The sequence below is a fragment of the Equus caballus genome, chromosome 5 (assembly GCF_041296265.1).
Source record: "Equus caballus isolate H_3958 breed thoroughbred chromosome 5, TB-T2T, whole genome shotgun sequence".
Lineage (NCBI taxonomy): Eukaryota > Metazoa > Chordata > Mammalia > Perissodactyla > Equidae > Equus > Equus caballus.
The window spans coordinates 63,625,516-63,640,427 of NC_091688.1; the positions used below are offsets into that span (position 1 = coordinate 63,625,516).

The window sequence follows — 14,912 nt, forward strand, 5'->3', positions numbered from 1 at the left end:
ATAAATACATAGTTTGTGCCTGGATTCCACTCTAAGTTGCCAAAGGAGATGACTAGTTTATTCCCAAATAAAAAGGAAGAATAAACATCACATAGAAAGATATACAGTCTTGAAAGCAATAAAGAAAAGAGTATCTAAACAACTTTAAGATATCATCCTAGAACTAGTAAACTAGCAAAAGCAAATAAAAATGATAAACTCCATGTTAACAGAACTGTGTGGAAATAGGTACTTATATGCTGTTGTTGACAATATGTTTGTGTAATTCCTTAAACAAACAATCAAACGATATGCATCAAAAGCTATAAAAACGTTCACATCTTCTGGACTATTTATTCAATTTTAGGAAACTTATCTACAAGGAAGTAAATAAATGAAAAATTAGGCAAACAAAAAAGTAATCTGTTTTATAATGTGTAGAAAAGCGGAAAATTGGAAACGACCCAAGTGCCAAATAAGAGCAGAATTTCTAAGCAAACTTACTTATGATAACATATCGGACCATTAAAATTGACAGTGTGGGAACTTTTTAAACATGGGGGAATGGAAATGTCAACACAGCAGACTACCATCCGAGACGCTGAACTGGAAGTGTGATCTTTCTGTAATCGAGCCAAAGTCACCTTAGGGATCAGAGTTCTAATCTTTGGGGCAATGTGCCATCCAGGACTGATTGCGCCAGATGAAGAATCACCTTACACAGGATTATGCCAACTCTTCAGACTGAGAAGTCTAAGAAATTCCCTGGTGAGGCTTGAGGCTGGAAGTTAGGATTTCACGTGGCCTGTTGGGTGCTGTGAACTTGGCTGCAGGGGCACCCCTGTCCTGCAGTAAGTGGAAGCGGGGAGGACCACCGGGCAGGCAGGACTGAAGGGTTCGGAGGCTGAGCCCACCCTCATCAGAGACTGGGCGACCACTGAGGAGGAAGCAATAAGCCATCCTAGAGGCCTCATGCTGTTGGAAACCAGAGGACTTCATGAGGAGCCCTGGGCCGGGGAGCTGCCCTTAGAGGCCACAGGAATGGCTGGCCTCAGTATGGGAAAATGCCAGAGTGAGGGCTCAACATTATGGAATCCTTGTGGATCCAGAGTCCTCTGCATATGAGGCCGGATGCCTGAAGGTCCTAGAGAGAACACATAAGGAGGAGAGCAGAGGCCGTTTATCTGTCCAACTCACAATCCAGGTAATCAGGAAGACGAGATGTCTGCCTGTGTGCTAGACTGCCTGGGTTTGAATTCTGACTCTACCACTTACTAGCTGAGTGACCTTGGGCGAGTCAGTTAAGTTCGCTGTGGCTCAGTTTCCACCTGAGAAAAATGTGAGACAACAATCGTACTTACCTCATAGGGAGGTAAGAGTACAGAAATGCAACTACTTTTTGTATGTTGATTTTGTACCCTGCTACTTTACTGTATTTGTTCATTACTTCTAATAATTTTTTTGTGGATTCTTTAAAGTTTTCTCTACATACAGTCATGTCATCCACAAATAGTGACAATCTTACTTCTTCTTTTCCAATTTGGATGCCTTTTATTTATTTATTTATTTGCCAAATTGCTCTGGCTAGGACTTTCAATACTGTGCTGATTAATAGCGGTGAGAGTGGGCATCCCTGTCTTGTTCCCTTTCTTAGGGGGATTTTTCACCATTAAGTATTATGTTAGTTTTGGGTTGGTCATATATGACCTTTGTTATGTTGAGGTACTTTCCTTCTATACCCATTTTATTGAGCATTTTTATCATGAATGCATGTTGGATTTGTCAAATGCTTTCTCTGTACCTATTGAGATGATCATATGATTTTTATTCTTCATTTTATTAATGTGGTGGATCACATTGATCGATTTGCACATGTTGAACCATCCCTGCGTCACTGGAATAAATTTCACTTAATTGTGGTATATGATCCTTTTAATGTATTGTTGTATTTGATTTGCTAATATTTTGTTGAGGATTTTTGCATCTATGTTCATCAGCACTATGGGCCTACAATTTTCCTTTTTTGTGTTGTCCTTGTCTGGTTTGGTATCAGGATAACGTTGGTCTCATAAAATGAGTTAGGAAGCGTCCCAGCTACTTCAATTTTTTGGATTAGATTCAACCAAGCAGGTGAAGCTCCTCCACTGGAACGCTTGTCGTTATTATGCTCTCAGGGCGGCTTGCCCACACAGCAAAGTGCCTGCGAGCACTGCTTGGATAATCAGAAAGGGCTGGATCAAGTCAGAGCATGCGGAATTTATAGCTGAGAGTTACTGAACCAAGTGAGATTTGACCCAGACTCACGTTTTTGTTGGTGATGGTAACTGGGGAGGAGGAAGAAGGAAGGCCTTCAGGGCATTCACACTGGAGATGCTGGACGGCCTTGGCAAGGTTGGAAGTCCCTGAGCCTTTGAGCCAAGAGGGCTGCCAGGCAGGTTTCTCAGCTCGCCAGAGACCTCAGAATTAGCCTCGCGGCCCTGTCTGGAGGCAGTTCCCCTTGAATTGATTCTAGTGACAGAGGGCTGGTCTCAAATGTGGTTCAAATGGGACTACTGGGGACTAGACCATGGATGTCTCTCAGACCCCTGCTGTGTGGCAGACAGATCCAGAAACACACCCAAGAATTTAGGAAGTGGAGAGTGCTCATTTTTTTTTCCCCTAGTGATAGCCTGCCCATTGGCTGAGAGCGGGTAGTGTCAAAATTAAATCCTGATGCTTATGCATTTTCCCTTGGAACAGTTACAAATTTGGCTGCCTGGGGCAGTGGATGGGCAGGCAAGTGGAGACACTGAGTGCAGTGTTTTGAAGAAGAGGGAAGAACGTCTCCAGGGCGTTTTTAGGAAGCTTTCCTGTGTAACGTCCTCCTCCTCTAGGTCTTCAAGAGAATTTTGCTAAAGACTGACTCATCTCTTAAGACTATTTTGAAGTTAGATTTAGATTTCCTTGGAATGTTGCACTGTGATTGTCCTTAAGGCAGAAGCAATCCATAGATACAGGATTAGTTATTTATATAAGTATTTCATATTTACATAATTATTTTCATTATATTTATTATAGTTATTCATATAATTATTTATTAAGCACCTACTGTATGTGAGGCATCATATTAGAGGCTGGAAATATAGAGGTAAATAAGGTAGAGTCCTTGCTTTCAAATTACAGCCTACTAGACAGACATACAAATATACAATTAAGAGGTAAATTGTGAGTGTAATGATAATTGTGGTAGGCTGAATAATGCCTCCTAAAGATATCCAGATCCTAATCCCTGTGAATGTTACTTTATCCAGGTGGGCCCTAAATGTAATCACAGGTGTCCTTAGAAGAGAGGCAGAGGGAAATTTGAGCACAGAAAAAAAGAAGGTGATACGATGTTGGAAACAGAGCTTGGACTGATGCACTAGGAAGATGAAGGAAGGGGCCACAAGCCAAGGGATGCAGGTGGCCTCTAGATGCGGAAAAAAGCAAGGAAAGGGATTCTCCCTTCAGAGCCTCCAGAAGTGACCAGCCCTGATGACACCTTGATTTTAGCCTGGTGAAACTGATTTCTGACTTCTGATCTCCAGAACTGTAAGAGAATAAAATTGTATTGTTCTAAGCAACTAAGTTTGTGGTGATTTGGTACAGCAGCAATAGGAAATGACTATAATAGTGTCAAGTGAAATAAGGGGCACAGAACTGAGTGAATGCCCTGTTGACAATCAGTGCATGCAGGTGACATTTCAGACAGAGAGGTATCTGAGGTTCATTCAGAGGGGTGTTGCCACTGACTCTTCCAAGTTGGGGAGGACTGTTAAGGCCATCTTACCTAGCACACTGAGGTGTGGAGACGTGAAGGGATTGTCCTAGGTCACACACATTCATTCATGAAACACATTTATTGAGTAGCTGCCCTGAGCTAGGTCCTGTGTTGAGTTTGAAGGGGATCTGAAGATGAAAATGGCAAAGTTCTTGTCCTTGAGGAGTTTACGGTCCAGCAGAGCACTTGGCATAAAAGCCCTGGGCTGTCATTACATTGGACCAGTGACTTAAAGTCTTTGGGTTCAGTTCCTTTTGTGTAAATCACACAAAGAGCTACTTTGCCAGATATCGTGAGGACCAAGTGATAAAACACATGCAAAACTGTTTTGTAAACTGTGAATCACATTATAGGGCTGAATCCCAGTCTTTCCATAAATACTTCTTTTTTTTTTCTGAAAGATTGGCATCTGAGCTAACATCTGTTGCCAATCTTTTTTTTTCCTTCTTCTCCCCAAAGCCCCCCCACTACCTAGTTGTATATTCTAGCTGTAGGTCCTTCTAGCTGTGCTATTTGGGAGGCTGCCTCAGCATGGCCTGATGAGTGGTGCTGGGTCCACGCCCAGGATCTGAACCTGCAAACCCTGGGCCACCAAAGTGGAGTGCGTGAACTTAAGCACTCGGCCACAGGGCCGGCCCCTTCCATAAACGCTTCTTAATCTGCAGATTTCCGTGGGCTTCCCTGCTTCCACCACCTCCACCTTAGAGAGGCTCCCGGCTCCTCACTAAGGTGTCCAGAGTTGAACCCAGATTGCGTGACTCCAGTCAGGGTTCATTCATCAGTGCTATCCCAACAACAGGCACAAAGTCAGGGGCTGTTCTTCGTTAGTCTTTTTTTTCCCTTTAAAAAAATTGCTGCTCAAGTAAAAACAAAAAAAAACTTTTTAATGAGAAAGTTGCTCATTGTCAAATCATGTGAAGGCTGAAGAGAATAGTTTCTGGGAGAGATGATCTGTTATTGTGAGCCAACAAGTCAAACTCTGCTTAAAGTATGTTCTAGTTGGCCCTCTGTGGATATTCCCATATCAGACTACATTGTGCCGAAAAATTGGTGAAGAATGTTTGCACTGGAACAAAAGTCCCAGCTCAGGGTTTGGCTCCTGGTTAAAAATAAAGAGGGATATAATTGGTTTAGAAGTTGTATCTGTCTTCTAGTTGTGTTTTGTTCCTTTCAGCTCCATAGAGGTGAATGGAATGCCTTCTCTGCCCAGCCATGTGCTGGGCGGGAGGCAGGCTGTCTGAATGGAGTTCAAGTCTGGTGAGGGTGTGTGTCAGACGTGGTTCCTCTACCTCAGGACTTGAACTTTTAAATCAAAGGATTATAACTTTTAAGGAAGGTTCTAAAGCCCATTTCAAATCTCTCCTCGTCTGTGTGCTCTTCACTGATCATTATCTAGAATGACTCTCTGTCTCTCTCTCTGTGTCTTTTTCTCTGTCTCTCTCTTTTATGTCTCTGCCTCTCTCTCTCCCCATTCCTCACCCCCTTCCTCCAAGGGTAGCCTTTACTCTGTATTTCCCAGGACAGTTCATATTTCAAATATTTTGCTCCATAATCCCTACATTAGAATGTGCTAGGAATGCAAATATTTTGACAACTAAGCAACAGCCTCAGAAATACTTTCGTATCCTCAAAATAATAAAAACAGCAAACACTTTCATAGTGCTATTTTCCAGGATGGGTTAGAGACACATACTATTATCATCCCTAATTTACAGATGAGGAAACTGAGGTACAGAGAAATTAACTGACTTGCCCAAAGTCATCTTGGTCAGATCTTGTGGCCCAGTTTTCAGCATAGAAAACATGGTCCCCACAGTCACCCATGATTTCTTCCCTCCCTCCCTGGCCTCGTCTGGAAGCTTCACACGTCTATGTCTTTCATCCCCTCATGGATGGAAACATATAGTCACTTGCCTTTGAATGCTCCACTGTACCTATCTTGTACATAGTGGAAGCTCAGCAAAAAATTGTGGATTGGTTAATGAGCTCAAAAAAAAAACACAGAAGAGGGGCTGGCCCAGTGGTGTAGTGGTTAAGTTCACGCACCCTGCTTCAGCAGCCAGGGTTTGTGGGTTTGGATCCCAGGTGTGAACCTACATACTGCTCATCAAGCCATGCTGTGGCAGGCCTCCCACATGCAAAATGGAGGAAGATTGGCACAGATGCTAGCTCAGGAACAATGTTCCTCACAAAAAAAGAACAAACAGAAAAACCATAGAAGATAAAAGAATAAAAGGATATCTATAAAAAAATTATATGGGAAAATGTTCATGATTATGATACTAAGTATAAAATGGACATAAAACTGTATGTATATTATGATGTTAACTATATACGAATGCAAATATACAATTAAAATACTGGAAGGAAACACATGAGAATGTTGGCAGTGGTTATCACTGAATGGTGTGGCTAAGAGTGATTTTTATCTTCTTATTTATATTTTTTTGTATTTTCCCATTTACCTGTAATCAGTTTGTGCTAACTTTATAAACAGAAAAATACATGTTTTAAAATATATCATCCACTTAAAGGAAAGCAAGAACAACGTGGGAGAGAGTGATTGATTAGGGGATTGCCGTGGTGATTCGTGGTCTCCCTGGATGTTGAGCTGCATGAGTGGAATTTGGTTTGTGATGTGGATTCTCACAGCATTTCCGTGTGTGTGTAACATCCGTGCTGCAATCTGGTGCTATACATATGAGGACATAGTTTAAATGGTTACTTATGAACAAGGGAACAAAAAAAATCTCTCTGTCAGTATAGTTCAAATGGCCCATGGACTTTGGAGGAAACTGGGGCCAGAAAAGACTGAAGAGTCAGAACCGGAAAAGGGCCTCCTAGATCCTAAATTCTAATCTTCTTTTCTTGTAGATCAATATCTGATGCCTACTTTCTTCAGGGCATTGATCTGGGTAAACCTAGATTAGGAAGCAGAAGGTTGAAATCAGAAATGGAATGCTCTCTTCTTCCTCTGTCTCAGTCAAGGCTGCAGTCTGGCCCTGCTGTCCTGGCAGAGGGACCCTCAAGCATGCCTCCCTCCGGGGCTGCTGCCCTGGGCTAGCCCTGCTCAAGCTACCCATAGTTGTCCCCATTTTTCTCTGCTACTGTGGGGATCGTGTCTCTGTGGCCGTGTGTGTGAGGTCTGTGATGAGTGATTTGGAGGAGGGCACAGGGCAGTGGGACCAGGTCTTCCAAAGACCCAAGCCCACCAGCCAGGCCAGCTAAAGCAAAGAGTCTGCTCTGCTGGCCTTTCTGATGAACTGTTCTCCACTCTTTCTGGGCCCATGCAACCAGCACACTGGTCTTTGTGACCAAAATGATCATTCAGAGACATCAAACAGTGACCAACCAGCAACTGACCAGTGATTTGTTCAATTGGTCAAACTCCTTGAGTGTTTAGATCCTGCCTCAGAAGGTGGTGTTTTGTGGTCCTGTGGATGTCTTCAGGAAAATCACAACATCACAGAGAGAAGCAGAAGTTTTACAAAATATTTTAAATTAGTTTTTCTGATTATAAAAGTAATATGAACATATTATTAAAAATTGGAAAATACAGAAAGAATAAAGAAAATAAATCCCCCCAAAGTCTCACCCTTACTATTAGCCTCTATTAAAATAATTGTTTTTCCTTTCGTTTAGTAGTTCCTTCTAATCTTTTCTCTCTGTAGAGATACATGGCATTCTACATGTATTTTTTATTCCTGCTTTTTCTCCTTAACATTATTTGATAAGCATTCCCCATATCATTCAATATTCTTTGAAAACTATGATTACTAATGACTGCACAAAATTCCACTGTAATAATGAACCACCATTATTTAATTAGTCTAGTATCAGACATTTAAGGTGTTTCCAAGTTTTACAGATAAAAATATCACGAGGACGAAAAGAGATGATGAGTCCTATCTGCCTTCTGATCAGAGTATACGACAGCACCAATGAAGTATGATGGTCAAAAAACTGAAACTGAATCTGATCAAGTCTCTAGATCTAACTTCCAATTTATAGGGAATATAGGCGACAGAGGAACACATTAGTGATTCCACAGCGCTGCAGTCAGCAAAATCTGGATTCCGGGAAACTGTACCGGGCAAAGGAAGTAGTCTTCTCAAGAGAGGAACTACTGGGGGAAGAGATGACAGGAGGGGGAATCTACGGATCAAGAGAGGCTTAGGGGGCATATCAACAATTGTAATGTATGAATGATATCTGGCTTCATATTCAAACAAACTCTAAAAAAATATTTAAGAGACAATTAGAGAAACTGAAACACTAACTTTGATATTTGATGACATTAAGGAATTATTAATTTTTTTCAGAAGTGTAGGAGTATTGTGATTACTTATTTTTTTTTTTTTTGGTGGAAGATTAGCTTTGAGATAACATCCACCACCAGTCCTCCTCTTTTTACTGAGGAAGATCGTCCCTGAGCAAACATGTGTGCCAATCTTCCTCTATTTTGTATGTGGGACGCCTACCACAGCATGGCTTGACAAGTGGTGTGTAGGTCCATGGCCAGGATCTGAACCAGTGAACCCTGGACCGCCGAAGTGGAGCACTTGAACTTAACTTCTACACCACTGGGCTGGCCCTGTGGTTATGTTTTAAAAAATGAACCCTTACTTTTTAAAGACACATACTGAATATTTCACATTTAAAAAGGTATATTTGGGATTTGCTTCAAAATAATGGGAGGGAGGCAGGGAAGAGTGTGTGGGAATATAAATGGGTCAAGATTGACCATAATTGTTGAGACTGAGTAATGGGTATGTGGAGGTTCATTTTATTATCTCTTTACTTTGGTAAATGTTTCATATTTTCCATAATTAAAAGTTAGAAAAAAGAACAAAGGCAAAGGAAGCCAGCATCTCTGATGGCCAAGTGCTGAAATGAGCTATGGGGGAAAGAACCCTGTACTTGAGTAAAACAGACCTCATTTTAGTCCCACCTTTACGCTTACTGTTTGTGTGTCCTTGGGCTGCTTACCTAACCTCTATGAGCCTCAGAGCCCTCACTTATAAAACTGATATTATCATGTCTGCCTCAAAGCGTTGTTGTGAGGAGGAAACATCATCTTATCCAGGAGAGTGCTTGGATGACTAATGAACATTTGGTATTTTATCTTAATGGATGAGTAGAGCAGGAGGTCAAGGGGCAAGGAGAATGTGTACCTCTCCCCTCCTCAGGGAGTTAAAGGTCTCCAGTTTTTCACTGACAGCTAGAGAGTGAGGCTTTCATAGAAAAATACAAAATACTTGAGAATACTGTTTTAATTCCCTTGTCATTTCTTTTATTATGTATTTTTGATTATTTGCTTAGTGGTTGCCTTGGGGATTACCATTAGCTTCTTAACTTTTAACAATCAGTTCAGATTAACACCAACTTAGTTTTGATGGTACACAAAGACTTTCCTCCTATATAGCTCAATCCTCCCCCCTTTACACTGTTATTACCACAAATTTCATCTTTTTACATTTTTTTGTCCATCAACATAGATTTATAATTATTGCCTTGTGCAGTTTTCTTTTAAATCAAATAGAAAAAATGTACTTATACTGTCTTTTCTATTTACCTATGTAGTTACCTTTACTGATGCTCTTTATTTCTTCATGTGGATTCAAGTTACTATGTAGTATATTTTCATTTCAGCCTGAAGAACTCTCTTGGTATTTCTTGTAGGTCAGATCTGCTTAGTGACAAACTCTGTTAGTTTTTGTTTACTTGGGAATGTCTGAATTTTGCCTTCATTTTTGAAGGATAGTTTTGCTGGATATAGAATTCTTGGTTGACAGGTTCTTTGCTTCAGCACTTTGAATATAGCATCTCACCATCTTCTAGCCTCCATGATCTGATGGAACATCAGCTGTTAATCTTATTGAGAATTCCTTATACTGTATGAGTCACTTCTCTCTCACAGCTTTCGAGAGTCTCTCTTTGTCTTTTGAAAGCTTAATTATGGTGTGTCTAGGTGCGCATCTCTTTGAGTTTTCCTACTTGGAGTTAGTTGAGTTTCTTGGATGTGCAGATTAATGTTTTTTGCCAAATTTGGAAAATTTCAAACATTATTTCTTCAAATATTCTTTCTACTCCTTTGTCTCTCTCTCTCTTTGGACTCCTACCATGCTAGTGTTGGTATGCTTGTTCTTAAATAGGCCTTTGAAGCTCTGATCATTCTTCTTTGTCCTTTCTGTTATTCAGGCTGAGTAGTCTCAATGGATTTACCCTCAAGTTCATTGATTCTTTATTCTGACTATTCAGACGTACTGTTGAGCCTTTCTGGTAAAATTCTCATTTCAGTTATTGTACTTTTAGACTCCAGAATTTCTATTTGTTTCCTTTTTTAATAGTTGTATATCTTTGTTGATATTCTCTATTTGGTGAGACATAGTTTGCTTATTTTCCTTTAGTTCTTTAGACTTCATTTCCTTTAGTCTTTGAACACATTTAAAATACTTGATTTAAAGTCTTTGCCTAATAAGCCCACTGTCTGGGTATCCTCAGGGACAATCTCTATTGATTGCTTTTTTTCCCTTGTGTGTGGGCCATACTTTCTTGTATCTTTACATACCTCATAATTTTCTGTTGAAGTTAAAACTAGATATTTAAAATAATATAATTCAGAAATTCCGGAAACCAGATTTCTACCCCCTCTCCAGGGTTTGTTGTTGTTGCTGCTATAGAAAAATACTTTGAACATAGCACAGGCCTTGGGCCAAATTCTCCTGAAGTCTGAAGCTCTTCTTTTGGAGAGTGAACAGTCAGAGAGGGCTTCTTGCCTGTGAGCATGGAACTTGTTTGAGGAAATCCAACATGAGTTGAGCACTTACAGTGTACTCTAATAATGATGCCTCTTTGAGGTTCCCCCAAACATCATAGGCAGGGGAAATGTTCTGCCCTCTTCACGCCTCAGCCTTTGGCTTGTCTCCCCAGAATGCTGAACCTGCAGATGTCACACTCAGTAGTCCAGATCCAACCTTGCCCATACAATTCTTGCCCAGGCCCGGACAACCTCCCTTGGAGATCCTGCTGGGTATGTTGGGAGCAAATGTCCAGCCTCTTCTCCAAGAAGGTCATGATCAGGCAAAATAATAATGATGCTAAGGCTTGATGCCAGTTGGAGTGATCAGTGCCCAGATATCGCCTGGGTCAATAATTAACCAGGGGTCTGGGAGATGCCCAAAGGGTGGGCAGGGAAAAAACACATGGGTCACAAAGGGTCCAAGCCAAAGGAAGGCAGTGAGAGGGGCTGGCAGTCAAGCAGGGCCTTTCCCAGAGGCCCAGGTGGTAGGCACATCATCCAGGAGGGTCCTTCCTCCTTTCCTGGTGGATTTAGGGTTATTGGGAGGGCTGAGAGAGTAGGAGTCTGTCATAGGCACCCCCTGCCTGGTGCCAGACTAAACAATCCTTCTGAGGGCAAGAAGAGGATGCTAAGGCCCTAAGGGCCTTCAAAGCCCCCCGAGCTGGCCTGAGATGTCCATTTGTGCAACAAGCATCTGTTAAATGCCTACTAGAATGTGATGTGACAAGAGTGTGGCCTTTGAAAACAGCCAGACCTGGGTTCAAATCTAGACTCTGCCACTAACCAGCTCCTGTGAACTTGGCTGGGTTTTAAGTTTCTCTAAGCCTTAGTTTCTACATCTATAAAAGAGGATGTTAGCACCTAGCTTATCGAGCTGTTGTAGGAGGGGAGTGAGATTGCATTTTTATAGAGTACCTCACGCATACCAGGTAATTAGTCAATGAAAGCTATTCAATCTTGTTGGCAGCATTGGATAAAGAAGAGGAATAGACTATGCCGCACTGCCTCAAACCTTCCTATGACGTACTCGGCCTTAATCCTGAAGGCCTGTAAAGCCCTGCATCCTGGGTCAAGTCCCCTCTTAGAAACTCTCACAGCACCTGTATATTTCTACAATTGCCTACATTTTATGATTAGATACTTATTTGTGTGATTGTGTGACTAACACTTGTCTCCCTCACTGGTTCTTTTGCTGCCATTTTGTGCTCAGTGTCTAGCAATTACTGGGGAAATGAATGAAGGAGTGAGCATGAGGTTCTGCCTTTCACACACCTCACTAGATGCACAAGCATGAAAAGACTAAATAGCAGAGAGGCTGGGGTGGGTGTCCAGGACCTCAGAGCAGGGATGAGGGCAGTAGGCTGGAATGGCTGGAGGCCAAATTGGAGTTCGCACCCAGCTCTCCTCTAGGAGTCCACCCAATAACTCCCTTGACCCAGCCTCCTCCACCTCCCCAATCCGTAATCTCTTGCCTCACAGCCACCCAGACTGAAAGCTGCATCAGTGTGGACTCTAGATAGGGCCATGGGGGTCAATCAAACCAGAGATGGGGCCACAGCAGCCACAGCCCCTGCAGGGCCTCAGAAGCAAGACTCTCTGTGGTTCAGTCACTTTGCCATGGGGCTTTCCAGCCTGGCATGGTCCCCCTTGCTCCCTCAGCAGTCCCAGCATCCAGGGCAGCACAACATAGTTATCCCCTCTTCCCAGAAACTGGAGTGGGAAACCAGGGGGTCAAAGTGGCACTCAGGCAGAAGGAGACTTCACCAGAGTGGGGAATCATGGGTCCTTTCCCCAGGGCTGTCCAGCTGCTGACCTGGGTCTTGGGCTACCTGGTCACTGCCCACAACCTAATGACTTTAGCACCTGTTCAAGGGGTCATCAGATGCCCACCCAGACACCAGGCCCCCTACAACCCCTTCCTTGCCATGGCCCACAGACTGCATGAGGTTAACCTCAGGCTTCTTCCTGGTCTCCTCTGATTCATTTTCCTGTCTCTGGCCGGATAATGGTTTGGGGTTTGGCTGGACCCTTCTGCTTGCATATGCGAAGACAGTGTTCTTGACCCTGCCTGCTAATGGGCACTCGCTGCATCCCAGGGCCACTTTCCCCTCTGGTTTCCTACCTGCCCCCTCCCTCCAGCCAGAAATCCTTGAGCTACAAGGTATCTGAATCCTCACCCCGGTAGGAAACACCCAGCTTTGTCATCTTCAGCCAAGAACAGCCAGGCCCTGGTAGCATCCTGGGTCCCCAGTGCCTACCCAGAAGGGAGCTCTGTTTGGCCTGGGCACGATGGGACCAGCTGGCAGGGGCAGTGCTAGAACACACTTTATTTGGGGGCAGCCCTTTGGGTTCCACAAGATGCCTTCAGGTTCATCTTCTCATTTGAACCCGGCTTATGTTCTTAAACCAGTTCTAAAGAAGAGGAGAAAACCAAGGTTCAGAGAGGTTAAATAATTGCCCAAGTTCACACAGCCAGGCAGTAAGAGATCCAAGCCAATGACCTCAGTCCTCTTGCTCTGAATCCAAAGTGACTATTGTTCCATAGACTTGACACTTCTCAAGCAGCCCCTGCAGCACGTGAAGCCCAGGAAAGTCCTGATGAAATTCTCTGGCCTTCCTTTCTGGATACATCCTGGGGCTTCTGGAAGGCAGGTGAGAGGCAGGGTTTTTTGTCTGTTTTTCGCCAGTTCTTGAATAAAGGCCTTGAACTATACATTCCTCCCACAGTCCAGGTATCACTTAGGGTTCTAACCTAGCCCCATCTCATCAAAAGCTGAGGAGACCCTTCTGCTGAAAATACCTCCTCCGCTTGGCCAATGAACTGTAGTTATTAGATATACATTCCACTTGCTCATACCATTTAAGCCCCTAGAAAGCCAGCCATTAAATCTGGTCAGAATTTGCATCACTATGCCTTTGTTCATGCATTCAGTATTAACCTTTTGACATGCGTTTATTGAGCACTTACTGTGTGCCAGATACTCTTAGGCACCGAGATGCATGGAGGGATGCAGCAAAGTTCCTGCCACAGTTCAAGTCCTGAAGGACAGACAGACACATAAACGGGTTCTCAGTCTGTGGGAGCATGGGAGTTGAGGGAATGAAGCCTGGGTGGACCCCAGGGGCCTGTGTTGGGCTGGAAAGGATTCTCAGAGGGGGTGACTTTTAAGTTGGGTTTTGAAGGATAAAATACAAATAAGTTTCTTCAAAAATTTTTCTGAGGAGCTTTTGATAGAAAGGGGAGAGCTAGCTTAAGGGAATGATGACGGACAGGGTGGTAGTGGGGGTCGAGGGCACAGAGAGAGATGACTGAGACACTCGGCACTTAGTTCTGGCCAAGTTTGCAGGGTGCCAGTCCTAGCCCTATAAATTTGGTCCCCTAAGTGTAGAGACCCAACCTTTTAGGCAATACTGTCTAATAGGATTTCTGCAATGATACAAATGTTCTACTTCCGTGCTGTCCAACATGGTAGCCACGTGTGGCTATGGAGTCTTTGAAATGTGGCCAGTGTGGCTGCAGAACTGAATGCTTACTTTTATTTCATTTTAGTTACTCTAATCTTAAATTGCTGCCTTATCAGACAGTGCAGCTCTACATGCTTCTCACCCTGGATCACACTTCAATCACCTGAAACATCTTTCAAAATTTCTAATGCCTGGTGCCTGAACCTCACCCGTGTTGATTCTGTTGATCTAGGGTGTGGCTTGGGTATCAGTACTTTTTGAATTCTCAGGTGAGTCAAATTTGAGAACCACTGATGCAAAACTTTGTACACAACAATTTCAGAGGTGAGAAGGCTCCTCTTGTCACAACTTTGCCCAGGGTGTGTGTTTGGGCTATGCTGGGCCTTCCCAACACCCCTCTGTCCCTGGGAGGCCCCAGCCTCCATCTCCTCTCCATTCCCAGTAGGAAGATCAGGCCTGAAGGCCCCTCACACAGCCTGCTGGCTTTTTCCACCCTGCCAGCCTTGCTCACTTCCCAGCCCAGAGACGGTGCTCATTCACCTTACAGCCCTGGTAGGACCTGGCCAGCTTGCTCCCCTGGACAGCAGGGGTCAGTGGTCAAGAAGCCTGGTCCTTGCAGGGCCCTGGCCTCTTGGACAGAGCCCAACCATCTGTTTTCCCAGGCTGGGCTGGGCTGGTCTGCAGCAGGGGCCAGTGGCCAGGCCTGAGGTTTGGCTGGTTTCTGTCCATTTTCCTATTAAACAGATATGCAGATGAGTGTGTCTGGAACAGCAATAATGCAGGAGGTTCTGGTAATAAGACTGGAACTTGGAGAGAAACTTCCTTCCCTGTGTATCCTGGAAAGAGCTTTCTGAGCTGGGGCTCACC

The 14,912-nt window shown here is 43.5% G+C and overlaps 1 long non-coding RNA gene across 2 annotated transcripts in view; it reads left to right on the forward strand.

The window, feature by feature from the left end:
- Positions 1-14,912, forward strand: part of LOC111773563 (uncharacterized) — a 116,520-nt gene that overhangs the window by 8,216 nt on the left and 93,392 nt on the right. The gene's annotated exons all lie outside the window — the stretch shown is intronic.